At 30.6% G+C, this 17,332-nt stretch overlaps 1 protein-coding gene across 1 annotated transcript in view; it reads left to right on the forward strand.

Annotated features, from left to right (window-relative positions):
• Positions 1–4,152: 4,152 nt before the first annotated feature.
• CDH18 (cadherin 18) overlaps positions 4,153–17,332 on the forward strand; it is a 721,675-nt gene continuing 708,495 nt past the window's right edge. The window contains exon 1 of the mRNA XM_047767725.1: positions 4,153–4,194. The gene's annotated coding sequence lies outside the window, so the exon portion shown is untranslated. The remainder of the gene's footprint in view (positions 4,195–17,332) is intronic.

Here is a 17,332-nt window from a genome sequence, read left to right on the forward strand (position 1 = left end):
TAGAATGGGAAGACAAACCATGGACCAAAAAGAAATATTCCTAAAAGACTCATCTGATAAAAAATCCTTGTCCTAAATATACAAACAACCCTTAAAACTCAATAATAAGATGACAATCTGTTTTAAAAAATGGGCCAAAGACCTTAATAAATATATCACCAAAGAAGAGATACAGATAGCAAATAAATATATGGAAAGGTGTTCCACAGCATATGTGAGCAGGGAAATGCAAATTTTAAAAAAATGAGCTATCACTACATATCTATTAGAACTGCCAAACTCTAGACAATAGACAACAGCAAATGATAATGAGGATATAGAACAATAAGAATTCTCATTTATTGCTGGTGGGAATGCAAAATGGCATAGTCACTTTGGAAGACAATTTGGTGATTTCTTACAAAACTATGTATACTTTTAGTATATAATCCAAAATTACAGTCTTGTGTATTCACCCCAGAGAGTGGAAAACTTATATCCACACAAAAACTTACACATTGAGGAATTCCTGTCGTGGCTCAGTGGTTAATGAATCTGACTAGGAACCATGAGGTTGAGGGTTCGATCCCTGGCCTTGCTCAGTGGGTTAAGGATCTGGCATTGCTGTGAGCTGTGGTGTAGGTTGCAGGTGCAGCACGGATCCTGCGTTGCTGTGGCTGTGGCGTAGGCCAGCAGCTACAGCTCCGATTAGACCCCTAGCCTGGCCTGGGAACCTCCATATGCCATGGGTGTGGCCCTATAAAAGGCAAACACACACACACACACAAAACTTACACATTGATATTTACAACATCTTTTTTTTTCTAATTGACAAAACTTTGAATCAGACGTCATTCAGTTGATGAGTGGATAATTAAACTGTGTACATCCAGACAATGAAATATTATTCAGCACTAAAGGAAATGAGCTATCGTCATGAAAAGACATGAAGAAAACTTAAATATGTATTACCAAGTGATAGAAGCCAACACAGAAAGGCTACACTATATGATTTGAATTAATGACATTCTGAAGAAGGCAAAACTATGAAAACTATAAAAAGTTCACTGTTTGCCAGTAATTGAGAATGGGGAATGAATGATTAGAGAACAGAGGATTTTAAGGGAAATAAAAACACCCTGCATGATATATAATGATGAATAGATGTCATACATTGCTCCAAATCCATAGACTGTCCAATTCCAAGAGTGAACCATATGCAAACTATGGACTTTGGGTGATTACAATGTGTCAATGTCAGTTTATAAACTGTAATAAATATGTTGCTCTGTTTGGGGGTAGTGATTATGAGGGAGACTATGCATAAGTGGGCACAGAAGGTATACTGAAAATCTCTGTACCTTCCCTTCAATTTTGCTGTGAATTTTATACTTCTCTTAAACAATAATGTCGTAAAAAATACAATTAAGTCAAGGATTATAGTATTATTGTATTATGCTCTCATGTTTCTTTTTGGTTATTTTTGGATAACCTGGAAAGACTTTAGTTTCTGTGAATATATAATAGCCTGTAATTTGGAAAGAGATTTGAAGTCAAGTGGAATACAGTGCAATATGAATTGCTTTGAAACAGTGACCTATATAGTAAGAATACATTTTAATGTGACTACATATATTTTCTATCATAATTCTTCTCTAGTTAGAAATGTGTGGTTTTTTTTTATTCTTATAAGAACTCAGAAGTGCAAATTAGTACTTATTGAAATTGTCTCTAAAATAATTGTTGCATTTTTAAATATTAGGTAAGTAGCTGAAGCAAAGGCAAGAGAGTGTGATTTAATAGGAAAGTGAAATATATGTTTCCTAATAAGGGAACAATTTTATATATCCTTTTCAGAAAGTATTTGACTAAATTGTTCCCTTAAATTTGGATACATGTTTGCAACACAGGAATATGGAGTTATTCACTGCTGACAATTACTGGATGCTGGAGCAGTTTTCACTAAGCTAAGAATAACTATAACCTAATTTTATTTTGCCAGATTTTAAACAGTTAAATCAGAGGACTGTGTCACAGTTAAGGTTAGTGCCATGCATTAGAAGACAGTGCCATGAAGCAGAGATGAGGGGATCATCCATACACTATTGTTCTTATTTCCAACAGGCCTAGGTTAACTTTGCAGACAATGTAAGCTACACATAAGTAAGTACCTATGTACCTACATATGAATCTCCATCTGGTAGAACTTTCAAATAACCCAGTACTTCAAAATTATCCCTTGCAAACCTTTTGTGGCTCCTTAAATCATGTACACAAGATTCCATGCATTATGCATTATTAGTGAGTTATTCTAATTCCTAACAACAGGGCATCTGAACACTATCATCACTAGTTCCTAAACCCATTCTCAAAGCTTCTGAGTAGTGGGTGTTCTAAAGGAATCCCAGACTTCCTGCTTTCCATAGATAGACAGATAATAGATAATCAAGATCTCCAAATCTATTTCAAATCTCTTTCTCTTCACATTGCTTCCAAGTTATCTTCTGGTGTTCCTATCTTAATGATGGCTCCTTTTCATTCTTCTAACCTTAAAGGTATTAGTCTTAACTTTCATCTCATGGAATTTATACTCCGTCCTTATTCAAATATTTTTATTTGGTTCCAGTATTTCTCCTGGATGTCATTGTCGTCTATCTTGATGTTTTCTCCTTGGATCCATGTCAATAATTCTTAACCCCTTTCTGCCTAATTTTTATAGCACTTACAATTATCTGACATACAATGTATATTTACTTATTTCAGTATATATTTTTATCTCTCCACCCTCTCACTCCCCAAAATGTAAGCACCATGAGGGTGGGTGTATTGTCTCTTTTGTTCACTGCTGTATATCCCCAGTATGAACAATAGTGTCTGGTAGATAATATGTGCCCAGTAAATAATTGTTGAATGAATAATATATCCCTGTTAACTTATTCCTAAAGTATTTGAGCCATGTATTTAATCTTTATAGATGTCATTTATATGAATTTTTTTAAAAAAAACATCAAATTAAATCATTTAAGACTTATTAAGATGATTTTAACTAAAAATAGGAATAATTCTCATGCCTTTTACTTTTAGGTTCTGAAAGATCTTTATTACTCTCTGAGATGACACACTTACCTTTAATTTTTCTTCTTTTAATATTATCTTTTCAATGTTAACACTTCAATACAATAGAAATTATGCTATGCATATTATAAACTATGAAAAACTTATTAATTTACTCAAATAGCTATTAGTCACAGTTCTAAAACAGTATGGCTGTCATTGACTTCTTATAAAATTCCCTTGTTTTATATATTATATTTTAGTTAAATTCTACTAGATTTTGTGTACTTCTGATACATTTTTCTGATATATTTTTCATTTTCTGTTGAGTTCAAAGTATATTAATTATTGCATTTGTAATGCAAATTACTAATTACTATTATCATAAATATTTATTATTTACAATATCTATTAATACTTTATATTTTACTATTGATTATGCATTAGGCACAATAAGTGTTTCAAATAGCTTATAACATTTAAGTTAATGTATTGCCTCTACAAAGGAAATATTACATCTATCTTTAGCAACTGAGATAACAGTAGTTCATAGAATATAACTAAAATGTCCCAGTAACATAGTTAATATCTCCAAAGAGATGCTCTAGATAACAAAAATCTGGTAGTTCAAGTCCCTCAATTTTTACCTCTTCAGAAACCCAACTTAATGTTACCAAAGAGAAATGTTGGGGGGTCGGGGATAAATTAGGAGGTTGGGATTAACATATACACACTACTATATATAAAATATGTGAGTAACAAGGACCTACTGAATAGCACAGGGAACACTACTCAATATTGTGTAATAAACTGTATGGGAAAAGAATCTGAAAAGAAATGGATATATGTATATGTATAACTGATTCACTTTGCTATACACCTGAAAGTAACACAACATCCTAAGTCAACTTTATACTCCCATGAATTTAAAAGAAAAACAGTATTTGTTATCCATCCCCTGTTTTGTTTTTAATGAGTTGGATTCTTGAATGTTATGGAAAAATTTGTAATAAACTATTATCATATATAACTATGCATAGATTTATATCAGGGTTGAAAAGTTTTTCATACATTTTTTTTGCTTTTTCTTCCTCTTCAGGACACAATCACAGCAATATATAAGAAAATATATCATCAAACATTCCTAAATTGAATTTCAAGGTAAAATTTTATATGTAACATCTACTAAAAATGTTATAGAAATGTAAAAAACTGTTGTCATATAGTTTTTCTTAAAGATCTTTATAGCTATTCTGAAATATTTAGAGGTTAGGGTAGAGCAATTTTCTTTTGTGTTTTAAAATCACTCTTTAAATATAATATATTATTATTATTATATTATATTATTAATGGATACTATATTACCCACTATTTTCTCTAATAAATTTTGGGACTCTTTTTCATGGGTAACTTTTCAAATGCCATAGAACCATTAAATGTCTATTGACATTAGGCTGACTTTTGTGTTTCTAATTTTTTTTAAATGAAAGCTAAAGAAAGAAACTGGTAGGTAAAATAGATTATCCTCAATGAATGTTATATTAAGATATTTCAAACATTTAAAAACTATTCTAAAATGTAATTTTGTATATGTGTATGCTTATAATACATAGAGAAATGATTATATATATTTTGTTAATCATTTGGACTTGTTGCTAGATATAAATATCTTTCCTGATGAACACTGAATTTATGTTTTATATATCTAAACATCAGAGACTAGAGATATAACTGTTTCTAGATATTAATAATCATTTATCTGTATAAATCTGTTTTATATATAGGGTATATTAAAACAATGGCATTTATATTTGAATAATAAGTATAATAGGTATAGATATTGAAAAATTGAATAGATAGTAGAGAATAATAGTACACTGTCTACCATTTTGGTGAGTGACTAATGAGACCTGATGCAAAATTGTCTTTTTGAAGAAACTTTTTGAATACTTGAATCTTTTATGAAAAAATTGAAGGATACAAGCAATGAGATCAAAAGTACTATTTTAATTTACTTTGTATAAAGTACACTTCACCACATATACTCTGTATAATTGCCTGACTCTTTAGGGAAGTATGCAAGTATCTTATTAAATCCTGCTCATTTATAGCAACAGAAAGGATTTAAAATATCGATATGTCTAGACATTCAATATTTTCAAAGGCAAATTCTATTGCGTTATATTATATTGTGCCTGCTGTTATTTTAGACCTAAATATGGATCTCCCTTGTGATAGTATTTTAATTATAAAAAGGAACAAAATCTAAACCATTGTGTTCAAAGAAAGATACAAAGTAATTACAATTTTCAAATTGTATTTTTAATACAATTTTCAAATTGTAAAGTCCCTCTTGCCACTTCCACACCCCCCTGATCTTGACCATGTTGGAAACACTTAGCAAGGGTTTAAGTTTTCTTATCACATAGGTTCAAAACATTTGTTTTACAGACAAATTTTATTTGAAAATGCCTTTTTGGATTTAGGAACCCATGGGAGCAAAAAAAGGAATAAGTAATTGTATATGAAAGGCTTTGTGTCATACATAGCTTAATTATCTTAATAATAAATAATCATTAAAAAAATAAGACTTTACCTATCATCATGAGGATACTTTATCAATACAGAAAAAAAATTAGAGGGTTTGTGTGGGTGTGTGAAGAAATTTACATCCATTTTTATGCTGCAGGATGTGAATTAAACATAAATAACTTTGAAAATTGAAACACTAATGTACAATTTATTATTGCATTATTTATTATGTTTATATTTTACAGTGCCATTCTTAAGATTGTAGGTAATTGTAAACAGAATTATATTTACACTGAATCATTTGTCCTGTATGTGAGAGCTAAGATTCATAGCACGCCTTCAGAGAGGGTTTTATTAGAGCAAATAGGACACCACATATTTTATTGTCAGGTAAAGCTTAATTAGACTTTTAGTTTTAGTCCAAGCTTCCTGGCTTCAGGGCAGAGGTCTATATGGTATAAAGATGGAGAGTATGATACTGTTTGCCAAGTGAATTTAAGCATTTTTGTCAGATTCAAAAATAATATAACTTACTAAAAAAAAAAAGAAGAAAACTTGTAAGAGATTTTAATTGCTTGTCTTTGTCAGTTAAAACCTAATCATATATTTATATCTATTTTAAAGTTAAATTTCACTAAAACTTTTGACTATTTTAAGTTATTCTTTAAAGTTATCATAAATATAACAATTGAGGATTTAAATATCAAGGCAATATCAGTATTTAATGAATTAGGACAGATTTAAGATCAAGATCCTTGAAAAAGTAGTTTTTACGACTGCATTAGTTAGTTTATAACTTTCCTCTCAATCTATATCTTTTGTTAATTACTGGTTTACAACCATCCATGTCCTACATAAAAGGCTTATGTTTCAGAAAAATGTTCATACTTGTCTTATCTTCTATAATATCACAGGAAACATATTATCAAAATTTTCTTACACAAAATTTTCAGAAAGGCATTATGTCCACTTTAAATTTATGATTAAATTATCTTTAATATACAAGTCAATTAAATACAAAAACAACAGAGTTTAAAATATACCTGTTGGGAGTTCCCATCATGGCACAGCGGAAACGAATCTGACTAGGAAACATAAGGTTGCGGGTTTGATCCCTGGCCTCACTCAATAGGTTAAGGATCTGACATTGCCCTGAGCTGTGATGTAGGTAGCAGATGCTGCTTGGATCTGGCATTGCTGTGGCTGTGGCATAGGCCGGCAGCTGTAGCTCTGATTTGACCCCTAGCCTGGGAACCTCCATATGCCGTGGGTGTGGCCCTAAAACAAACAAACAAACAAAATAAATAAATAAATAAATAATAAAAATACCTGTTGAATATTTAATGGAACAGAACCAAAGTCTTCATTCTAAGTTATAAAATAGTTGATATCTGTACCATTGTTTTAAAAATTATCTCAACTTTGGCAGACAACCAAATATACAAGTTTTATATATTTAAATGACATTAACATGAGTACATAATTTATACATATGGATACTCAAAATTTACTTCTTACTATTTTCAGTGTATTATTATTTTTTATAATTAATAGGAAATATCATAATGTATCTTTACTTAACTTTTATTTAATATTTACCTTTCTCTTTTCTCATTTCTAAATATGAGTACTGATATATTTCTATTCTATAAATTTATCCAATCATACTATTTCATACAGTTTATATTATAAAATATAAAAGCTATCTGTTGTACTTACCCAATAGTAGTTTTAGGTTTTGTTTTGGTTTGTCTTTCATGTACCTTTCTTAGTTCAGTAAATATTCCTTATATGATCACATTATAAACCAAGTAGGAAAAAAAAAGATACAGGTTCCCATCATGGCTCAGCAATTGAAGAACCTGATGTAATCTCCGTAAGGATGCAGGTTCAATCCCTGGCCTTGCTCAGGGTTAAGGATCCCACTTACCACAAGCTGCAGTGTATGTAGGTGGCAGATATGGTTCAGATCTGGTGTTACTGTGGCTAAGGCATAGGCCTGCAGCTGCATCTCTGATTCAACTCTTAGTCTGGGAACTTCCACATGCTGCAGATACAGCCATAAAGAGAAGAGAAAAATACAAGTAGTTTGCATAACTTTCTGATGACAACAAGTAATAGACTATATAGTTCTACAGTCATCAATATGACTACATTTACAAATGACTAATAATGAAAGCTCCCACTAAGTGATTGGTGTTTATAAACTCATTTACTCCTCAAAGCTATGTATGATTATTACTTTAGAGAAGAACAGTGAATATACTAGAAATGGCATATTTTTATAGACCTTTAGATAGTTATTAAATATTGACTAAAATATGATTATATTAAGTTCAATATTTGCTCACAGGTTTATCCTTAAGTACAGGGGAGTAAATCATATCACAAATGATGCCAAACAATCAGCACAGAGACTACCTACCAAAGATCACCTGGGATTGATGCTTATCTGTATTTGGTTTGAGCTGATAAAAATTCTTATTTCTAGTTGTGATTGTTTAAATATGTGTATTCTGTAAAAAGAAATAATTCTGCAAAGGAACATCAAGGGCTATCCTGCTAAAGAGAAAATGGGCCCTTGACATTTTCATTGATTCTGCTGCCACTTGTTTGGATATTAGGGTCCATGGCAAGGATACTGTGTGTTTATTACTCTCAGTTGAATGTTTTTGTCTTCTCACATAGCCATGACAGATTTATGAGCATCTTCTATCCTCTGAAGGATGGAATTAAGTTGACACTTCTTAAGGAAGAATATGATTATGTACGTTCAAGTTTCTTTCAGCTTTGTTGATGAACGCTATCATCCAAGTTGCTTAAAGTCAAACATTTATCCCTTTCACTGACTCAACAGCATCATCTGTTTGACGTCTCACTGAAAAAATAACCTTCAACCAGGCTGCATTAAATCCATCTCTTCTATATTTCAATTCTTACCAAAATCTTCAACTTCATAAAAAAAATAAGCTCATAAGAAACATTGTTTAATTCAGTGATTATACACTTAAAAGTTTAATTTACATAAATCAATAAAAAATGTTTATTGCGTGTTGATAATCATATTTTCTTAGAAGATAAAGTGAATTATCTATTTGAAAAAAAGAATGAATCTTTTGAAATATCATGTCTTCTTTGAGTTAATTGCAGTTATTCTCAACCATTTTCCTTGTTTCTAAATATTCTATCACTTTTCTTAATTCAGTTTTCCCTTTTGCTATTATACCAATCTCTACCTATTATTGTCATAATGACTAAAAGCTGAGATTTAAACTACTAGAATTCTCCTTTTCCCAAAAAGTTGTTTCTGTCTCACCTTTTACAGACTGCTAATTCCTTCTTACAGAGTCTGTCTTCAAAATGATAGTGGTGGAGGAAAGTTTCTTTAACTTACTTGCGTTTGTATTCTATCTTTGTGCATCCCTGATTGAAACTCCCTCCTCTCTGGGTAAAGCTCATTTTTAGCATAAATAGATTAGTAAATATTAATTAAATTGAACTAAGGGATGAAAGTGATGAAGGGCTAGTTTAATAGAGTATGGCTTCAGAAATACACAAAGAAACTCCCTCCTCTCTGGGTAAAGCTCATTTTTGGCATAAATAGATTAGTAAATATTAATTAAATTGAACTAAGGGATGAAAGTGATGAAGGGCTAGTTTAATAGAGTATGGCTTCAGAAATAGAGTATGGCTTCAGAGAACAGAGGTTTGGTGAGAGATGAGGAAGGGGTATCTTGATTCAACTCATTAGCATTAGCAAATTGTTAGGCTGGTTGGTTTTGATGACAGTAACAGTGAGGAAATGATTTGTGATTGACATAGCTCCAGTGGATGAGAGGAGGGGAGAAAATGAGAAGGATGTGAGGAGGCTAAGCTGAGCTCCAGAAAGAGAGTTGAGTATACAGTAGCTGGTAACCTACCATGTGATGTTTCCTTAATTAAAGAAAACAATCAAATGCTGAATATTTTCACTTTATGCATATAAATTATCAGATGCCTAGACCAAGCCAGTTACTAAGCGATTTGAGATTCACAATTCCATTTATTATTTAGAATAATACAACTGTATTGTCTCCATCTTATTGATAAGGAAGCTAAACTTGGATTGATTACGGTCCTTCTGACACCAATCCTTTGCCCATGACCATCAAGAATAAATGGAATTTTATCCGATCAGATATGTACCATGGTTGAGGCACTCTGGTATTTAAAATTATTAGTTTCTTTATAATTGTAGATTCACATTTTCACTTTCTACTTCCCAGTAAGTAAAATTCTAGAATTCCTATTTCAGATTCCTTCAAAATTTTTGTCTCTTTATGCATTTTTTGCCTATAGTTTGCATACCTTTTAGTAAATTATCAATACATTTGTGACTATGAAGGGTTTTAAGTAAATATAAACAAAAACAAAGAGATATAAAAAATAATACTTAACTATGGATGGTTTTGAAAACACAGCTGCACTTGTAGACTGTATGCTAATTACAATACAAAATCATTGATATATGCAAATAATGAATAATCACCTAAAAACAGTTTATGAAATCCAAGAGGGGATTTTTATGAAGGAGATTTATAAAAACATTACATGGCCTCTATACACATCTTCTCACTTAACTACTATGTGTTTAATTTGATGTTTTATAGAATTAACTCAAGGGCAAATTGTGTGGTAAGCAATGGTAATTTATCTCTACCACATTTTGTGCTTAGCATCATTATTACAATCTATGGATATTTTCTATAATTCCATGTACTGCTGTTCTACCTTCCCCAAATATTAATAGTCATTCTGGCTCACCATCTTTCCTTAAAACAACAACAACCATTAAAACATCTAGATATTACTTTGTCATTTTTCTTATAGTCTTGTAATCTGGGAGTCAAAATAGAGGTGACATTAGTCATTGATGTATTAGTGGTCTATTATTCCCTTTTGAAATGAGATTCCATATCACAGTTAAGACTCAGAGCCAAGGATGACTCAAATACTGAAGGTTTCTGTTCTATAATAGCCCTTGTAGGTTTTGTTGTGCTTTATATGTAAGGCGTTTTTAATGTGTGGTGTATTGTGTTTAAATAGGGCCCATGACTCATCTCAAATCATGTTATTTAACCCTCATGAGCATTTTTGCATAATTGCAATATCAGGCGCTGTCCAGGGTGCTGCAACATGGGTTATTTTCTGGCTGAGTGTTTTTAATAATCTGAAAGTATTTATATCCCCATTTCTTCAGAATAAATCTTATTAATTCAATCTAGATCCAGTGGGCATTCATTCTTAGATTTTCTGGCTATAATTTTGGTATTTTCTCTTTTCACAACTGTCCTGTTTGGCTTCTATTCTTTTTACTTTCCCATTGCTGTGACTCCTAATTTCCCTCAGAGAAATAAATTGGTTTTGGTTACATTTGTTTTGAGATTCAAATCCAGGCATATTTATGGGGATATAAAAATGCTTTAGAACCTCTTTTGATATAATTTCATTTGTTTTAAACTAAAGTATACTACAATATAATGACATCTATTTCAACATTATTGCAAAAAATGGTGTACCCAGACTCTTTTATAAGAAGGTAAAATAAAGTTTGGGACCAATTTTAGTGTGAATGCAGGTTTTATTTATTAAGCCTGGGCTGCAAGGACAAGAAAAGCCATTGTGCAGAGCTTAAGACCTATCTACTAACAAATGGCCATTTAGTTCTGATTTAATGTAACTCCTAGGCACCGGTGAATCACCAACTGAGATACTAAGCCAAAGCATAAGATTTTTAAGTTTTGATGCTCCTTGTCAAACTGATGCTTTATACAGTTAGGCATTTCTGTTGCTTAAAGGCTGAGTAAATTATTCAAGGAAAAAAAAGTTGATGTAACTGTTTTTTGATTTTTTTTCATGTTGATTCAGGAGCTATCTAGGTTCTTCATTTATCCATTGGTATATGATTTTAAAATCTGGATGTGAAGAAAGGGACCTTATAAGTAACAACATTTATTAATATCATAGTACATTATGTAAAATCCTGACAATTTAAAGAAACTTGATGAATTTTAATAATCTCAAGTTTTGAAAATCATAGTGTCAAAAACTATAACATTTGTATCTCTTTATCATACATCAGCTTTATTACTTTCATTTTTACCCAGTTCAAAATATGCAATTCTGTAATTTCCTCAGGCATAAATCAATTTCTTGAATCCTTTTAAACCTATCAAAAATTGAGATTTTTCTGTTCATTATGAAAGTATACAATTTCTTTGAATGCCTTTTTTTTTATTGTTATTTTCCACAGTTGAAATGATGAAGCTAGTCCAATATGGACATATGGGCCCAGGGATACTCAGTAAAGATGACAAGTCTGATTGTCCTCTAGCAGGACTCATAATCACATCAGAGATACTTTTTTGAACAGAAAAATATTTGGCACATGCCTACATATCATCAATTTGATTGACAATCTCATTATGAAAACTTCTCTATTACATGAGGTTAGATCATACAAAATGAAATTTCAAAAATAAAATTCTAGTACCCTTCAACAGAGGTTGTTATTTGATAGCATGTTGTTTGTAATTTATGGTAAATTCTATTTACTTGCTTTTCTCAATTACATGTTAAAAATATCTTTATTTGAAATGTCTATACTCTGAGGAAAATACCTCAGTATTGTATAATGCTCACTATTTCAATCACTGGTCATACATTTTCAACTGAATATTATCAAAAGTTGTCAACTGAGAACCCTGAGGTCTAGCTTTATTGGCAGCTTTCTTTTTGACCCTTCTTAGCTGTGTGGTCTTGAGTAATTTTTGTACCCTTTCTAGGTCTTAGAATCATCATTTGATAAACAGAAATAGAAATGGATTTGTGGTTTCCAAGATCAAATCCTTGAACTGGGGCCTTTCTGATATAAAGTTTCACTAGTTCAGGTTACAGTGATAAACATAAACTGAGTTTATTATTTTAATATATTTATTTTATTTAAGAGTTCTGATTTATGCTGTTATTTGCTTGATGTTAATTTTTTTCTTAAAAGATTATAAGAATATCTCAATCACATTCAACTTTTAGACTCAGAATTTTGTTTAGAACAACCAAAATGTAAAAAATATAGTTGGAAACAGACCTATTTCTGTTTAGACAGCATACTGGATAATACAGAATGACTGGTCATTTTATTAATTAGAATAATGGTATCACACTTGTCATTATGTTAAGAAAATATCTTTATTTTTTAAAGCTTCATTCTAACTATAAGTTTTTTTTTCAAATATGGGGTTCGTGATAAAAAGAGTTCATTAAAATATGTAGATAAAGTATATATGCCAAAATGTTCATGATTTTTAATCAGGATTATGGATAGAATGTGATTGTCCACCAATATTCCATAGTATATTTTCAGTGCTGGAATTACATTTATTTGGTAACTTTGCAGCTAGGGATTGCATTGAGACAAAGTTCTAGTGTTTGAAATGTGTCCTATGTATATCCTTGACTGAATCTGTCACTTTCACTTCCTCAACTTCTGCCTGACTGATCTTTCAGATAACAGATTTAGATAACAAGCATTTACTGAGAGTTTAAACAGTGCCTCTCAGTATGATTTTTAAACCTATGTGAACATCTCTAGGGAGTTAATAAATTATTATTTTTTGGATATAGAACTCCTTTTTTTGTCATCAAAACATCAGTGAGTCTTTGCTTCTAAAATCTCTCAGCCAGTAAGATAAGTACATATAATACAAACTTACCTGGGGTCAGAGAGACCCGAGGCCTCCTGGGTTCAATTCGCAGTCATGGCACTTACTAGGTATTAAGATTAAGAATATTACCCTGGAGGAGTTCCCGTCGGGGCTCAGTGGTAACAAACCTGGCTAGTATCCATGAAGATACTACATTAAGGATCCGGTGTTAATATGGCTATGGCAAAGGCAGGCAGCTGCATGCCTCTCTTATAATAATTTGAATCCAAATAATTTGACCACTAGCCTGGGAACTTCTATGTGCTGCATGTGTGGCCCTAAAAAGACCAAAAAAGAAGAAGAAAGAAAGAAAGAAAATTATATCTGAATAGTATCATCTATAAAAAAACAAATTAAATAAAAAGTTCATTTTGAATAGTTGATAATGCAATACCTGACACATATAAATATCTCAGTAAAGATAATCTTAATTTAATATTTTTGTCATCATCTGTTACCTAAAGGTAAGTGGAAATGAAATAGTCTTTTTTTAGATTTTCAGAAAAATTATAAATAAAATATTAAGAAAAGTTTCTAATGTAAATAGCAAATTATTTACATAAAGGCAAAAAAAGAGAGAAAAACATAATTATTCCCAATCTCACTGTTTGATTAACTATGTAAATCTTTCTGTAATTCCTCTCTCTCAACTTTGTGTTTTTTCTATGCCATTAGATTTCTACAGAATGATTTTCCAGTTATGGTAGTATGAAATAGATCTTTATTTTGCAAATAAGCAGCAGCACAAAATAAAAGACAACATTTGGGAATAACACATTAGGTAACTGAGCTTTAATAGATTATGCATCCTCAGCCTTCACTGGGTAGAGCCTCTAGGAATGGAAGACAGCATGGATTTAATATAGCTTTACAGATGTTGTAATGGATCCAAGTAGAAAAGCATATAATTAGAGACTATTGTTAGTATGTTGCTTTAAAGCTTAACACATTTTAAATTGTATCTGAACTTATAAAATAAATTCAAAGATTGATACCTACTTAGCAAATCCTCCAGAAATCAATTTAAAATTATTGAAAGTTATCACAATTTACAGATTGATGCATAGAGTTGCTAATCTATCAGATCTAGTCAATAAACATTTTTAAACACCTATGTGTGAGGGATTCTTCCATGTAATAAGAAAATAAATTCATCCATAAGCATTATTTTCAGTACTCAAAGAACTTTCATATCTAATGACTCAATTGATTCTTACAAATAATTTGAATCCAAAATCATGTTGAAATATTTCTCTCAATGCCAACTAAATTATTTTACATTTTAAGTCAACTGCTTCATTTTTTTTCCCTTTTAGTTTTCATGGTAAAATAAAAGCGTAATGCGTTGTCTTAAAAAGCTCACAAATTAAATCCACACTTGAATACATGCTATAATTTTGTTTTTTTCCTTTGGTAATTGAAATCATGATACAGTTGTCTTTTTCCTTTTTTGTGTTCAAATTCATATTTAAAACACTCAGTTGACATTTTCTCTTCTGGTACATATATTTTGCCACTTTTATTTTGCTAATTAACATCATAAATTCTCCTTTCAGGAACTCCATATTCTCTGTATTTTTTTTCCTTAATAGAGATTTAATTACATGTGCACATAGTAGCCAGATATCAATTTCTTAAGACCCTGATCTAGGGAGGGTCTTGATAACACAAGCGAGGACGATGGGAAGATATAATTGAGGATTTTTAAACATCTTTTATCTTTTTACCTTAATGACAAATCATTTTAAATACATCATTGAGGTATAATTGACATATAAAAACTATAACAATTTAGAGTATAAAAGTTGATATTATTTGAAATAAATGCATACCATACCATCATTAGCCCAATCAAGGCACTTAACATTGCCAGAATCTGGAAGTTTCCTCTTTCACCTTTTTATAGCCATTTCTGCCTTTTCCTCTCTTTATTTGGTGGCTGGTATTATAAGATACTTGGTGTATTCTAGAATTTTTATAAATAGAATAATGACAATATGTACTGTTTTGGCTAGTTTCTTTCATTAAACATCATTATCTTTAGATTTATCCATATTGGAATATGAAATATGAAATATTCATCCATATTGAAACAGTTTAATATCTTTTTTATTGGCAAGTAGTATTCCATGGATGGATATATCTTTGTTTTATTTGTTGTGTTTTATTTTGTTTTATTGTTTTTTAAACATTCATCCATTGAGAGACATTTGGGTTGTCTCCAGATTTTAGCTATGGCAAATGAAGTGGACATGAACACCATACATATTCTCATATAGTTTTATACTCCTAGTATATGAGAATACACCATGTATGAGAGTTCCAGTTCCTCTACATCCTTGTCTACACTTGGTATGATCAAATTTTTTTTTTTTTTTTTTGGTTTCAGCTATCTTTATACAAGTTAAAGGAATATCTCCTACGGTTTTATTTTGTATTTCCCTAATTGCTAAAGTTGTTGAGTATATTTTTAAGTGCTTGTTTGCTTCCACATATCTTCTTGGTGAAATGTTTCAATGTTTTGCCAAATTTTATTAGCCTGGTCCCTCATCATGGAGTCTGAGATTTATATATGTATTCTGAATACAATTATTTGTGAGAAAAGTGATTTGTAAATAATTCATTTTTTGACACTTGCCTTTTAATTATCATAAATCTCATATAGATAGAAAAGTGTGAAAATAAGTAGAAAAAGATAGTTATAGATTATATACTTTTGATGTCACATATTGTATATCTTTGTGTTATCCAAGATCACAAACATTTTATCTTATGTTTTATTCTAGAAGATTTAGTGCAGTTTTTCTATTTATGTCTCTGATTCACTTTGAGTTGATTTGGTATATGGGGCAAAGTGTAGATCCAGTTTTTTTTTTTTTTTCTAGTATTATTTTTGCTAAGGACTAGTCTCTTTCTAGTAATTGTCCTGGCCCCTTTATCAAAACGCAGTTGCCCATATATTATTGGATCTATTTCTAGGATTTGTGTGCTGGGCCATTGATCTATTTGTTTCCTTTTATGCCAGTACTCCATTATCTTACTTACCGTAGGTTTATAGTAAGTCTTAAAATCAGGCAATTAGTTTTCTTACTTTGTTCCTATTTATTATGATTTGGCAACTCTAAGTTTTTTCATTTCCATGTAAATTTTAATTTGAGTTAGTTTCAAAGAAAAAGTTTATTGGCATTTCAATTGGAATTATATGTATTCTATGGATGAATTTGTAGAGAATAGATATTGTGAAAGTATTTCATCTTCTGAACAATGAACTGAATATTCCTTTCATTTTAATTAATACTTTAATCATCCTCATCTTTGTTTTATAGTTTTTGTTATGCACTTCATCTATTTTGTCAGATTTACCTTAACTGTTTCATATTTTTTGTTTTGTTATAATTGACAATGTGTTTTAATTTTCTAATTCTTTGTTGATAGTATACAAATTGATTTTCTTTGCACTTTATTTTATAACTTGCAATCTTACCAAACTAAGTATATTAACTTTTTATGGTTTCAATTAGACTTCCTGCATAGATGATCACTTTATCTGTGAGGAAACACCCTATATTTTTACTTCCCAATTTGCTTACCCTTTATTCCTTTTGCCTTCATTTCACTGTAAGAACCCCCAGTAAAATATTGAATGAATTGATGAGACTAGATATACTTGTGTATTTCTTTACCTTAGGGTAAAAGAAAAGCGTGTATCTTTCAGCATTGCATGATAGTGAATCATATTTTGTAGATATCCTTTGTCAGTTTGATGAAGTTTCCTTCTATTCCTATTTCCAGAGAATTATCACTAGGAATGAATGAATGTTGGATTTCACCAAAGTCTTTTAAAAAGAGAGAGAGATGAAATAATACGGTATCTGTGTATCATTTTAATTGATTCTCCATATTAAATCAAATTTAAATTCTTAGAATAAACTCCTTTGTCCACATATTATCCTTTAGTTTGTTTGACTTGTTAACATGTGGGGAATTTCCTGGGAGAGAATTTTTGTATCTATAATGTAATGTAT

This window comes from Phacochoerus africanus, chromosome 1 (assembly GCF_016906955.1).
Source record: "Phacochoerus africanus isolate WHEZ1 chromosome 1, ROS_Pafr_v1, whole genome shotgun sequence".
Lineage (NCBI taxonomy): Eukaryota > Metazoa > Chordata > Mammalia > Artiodactyla > Suidae > Phacochoerus > Phacochoerus africanus.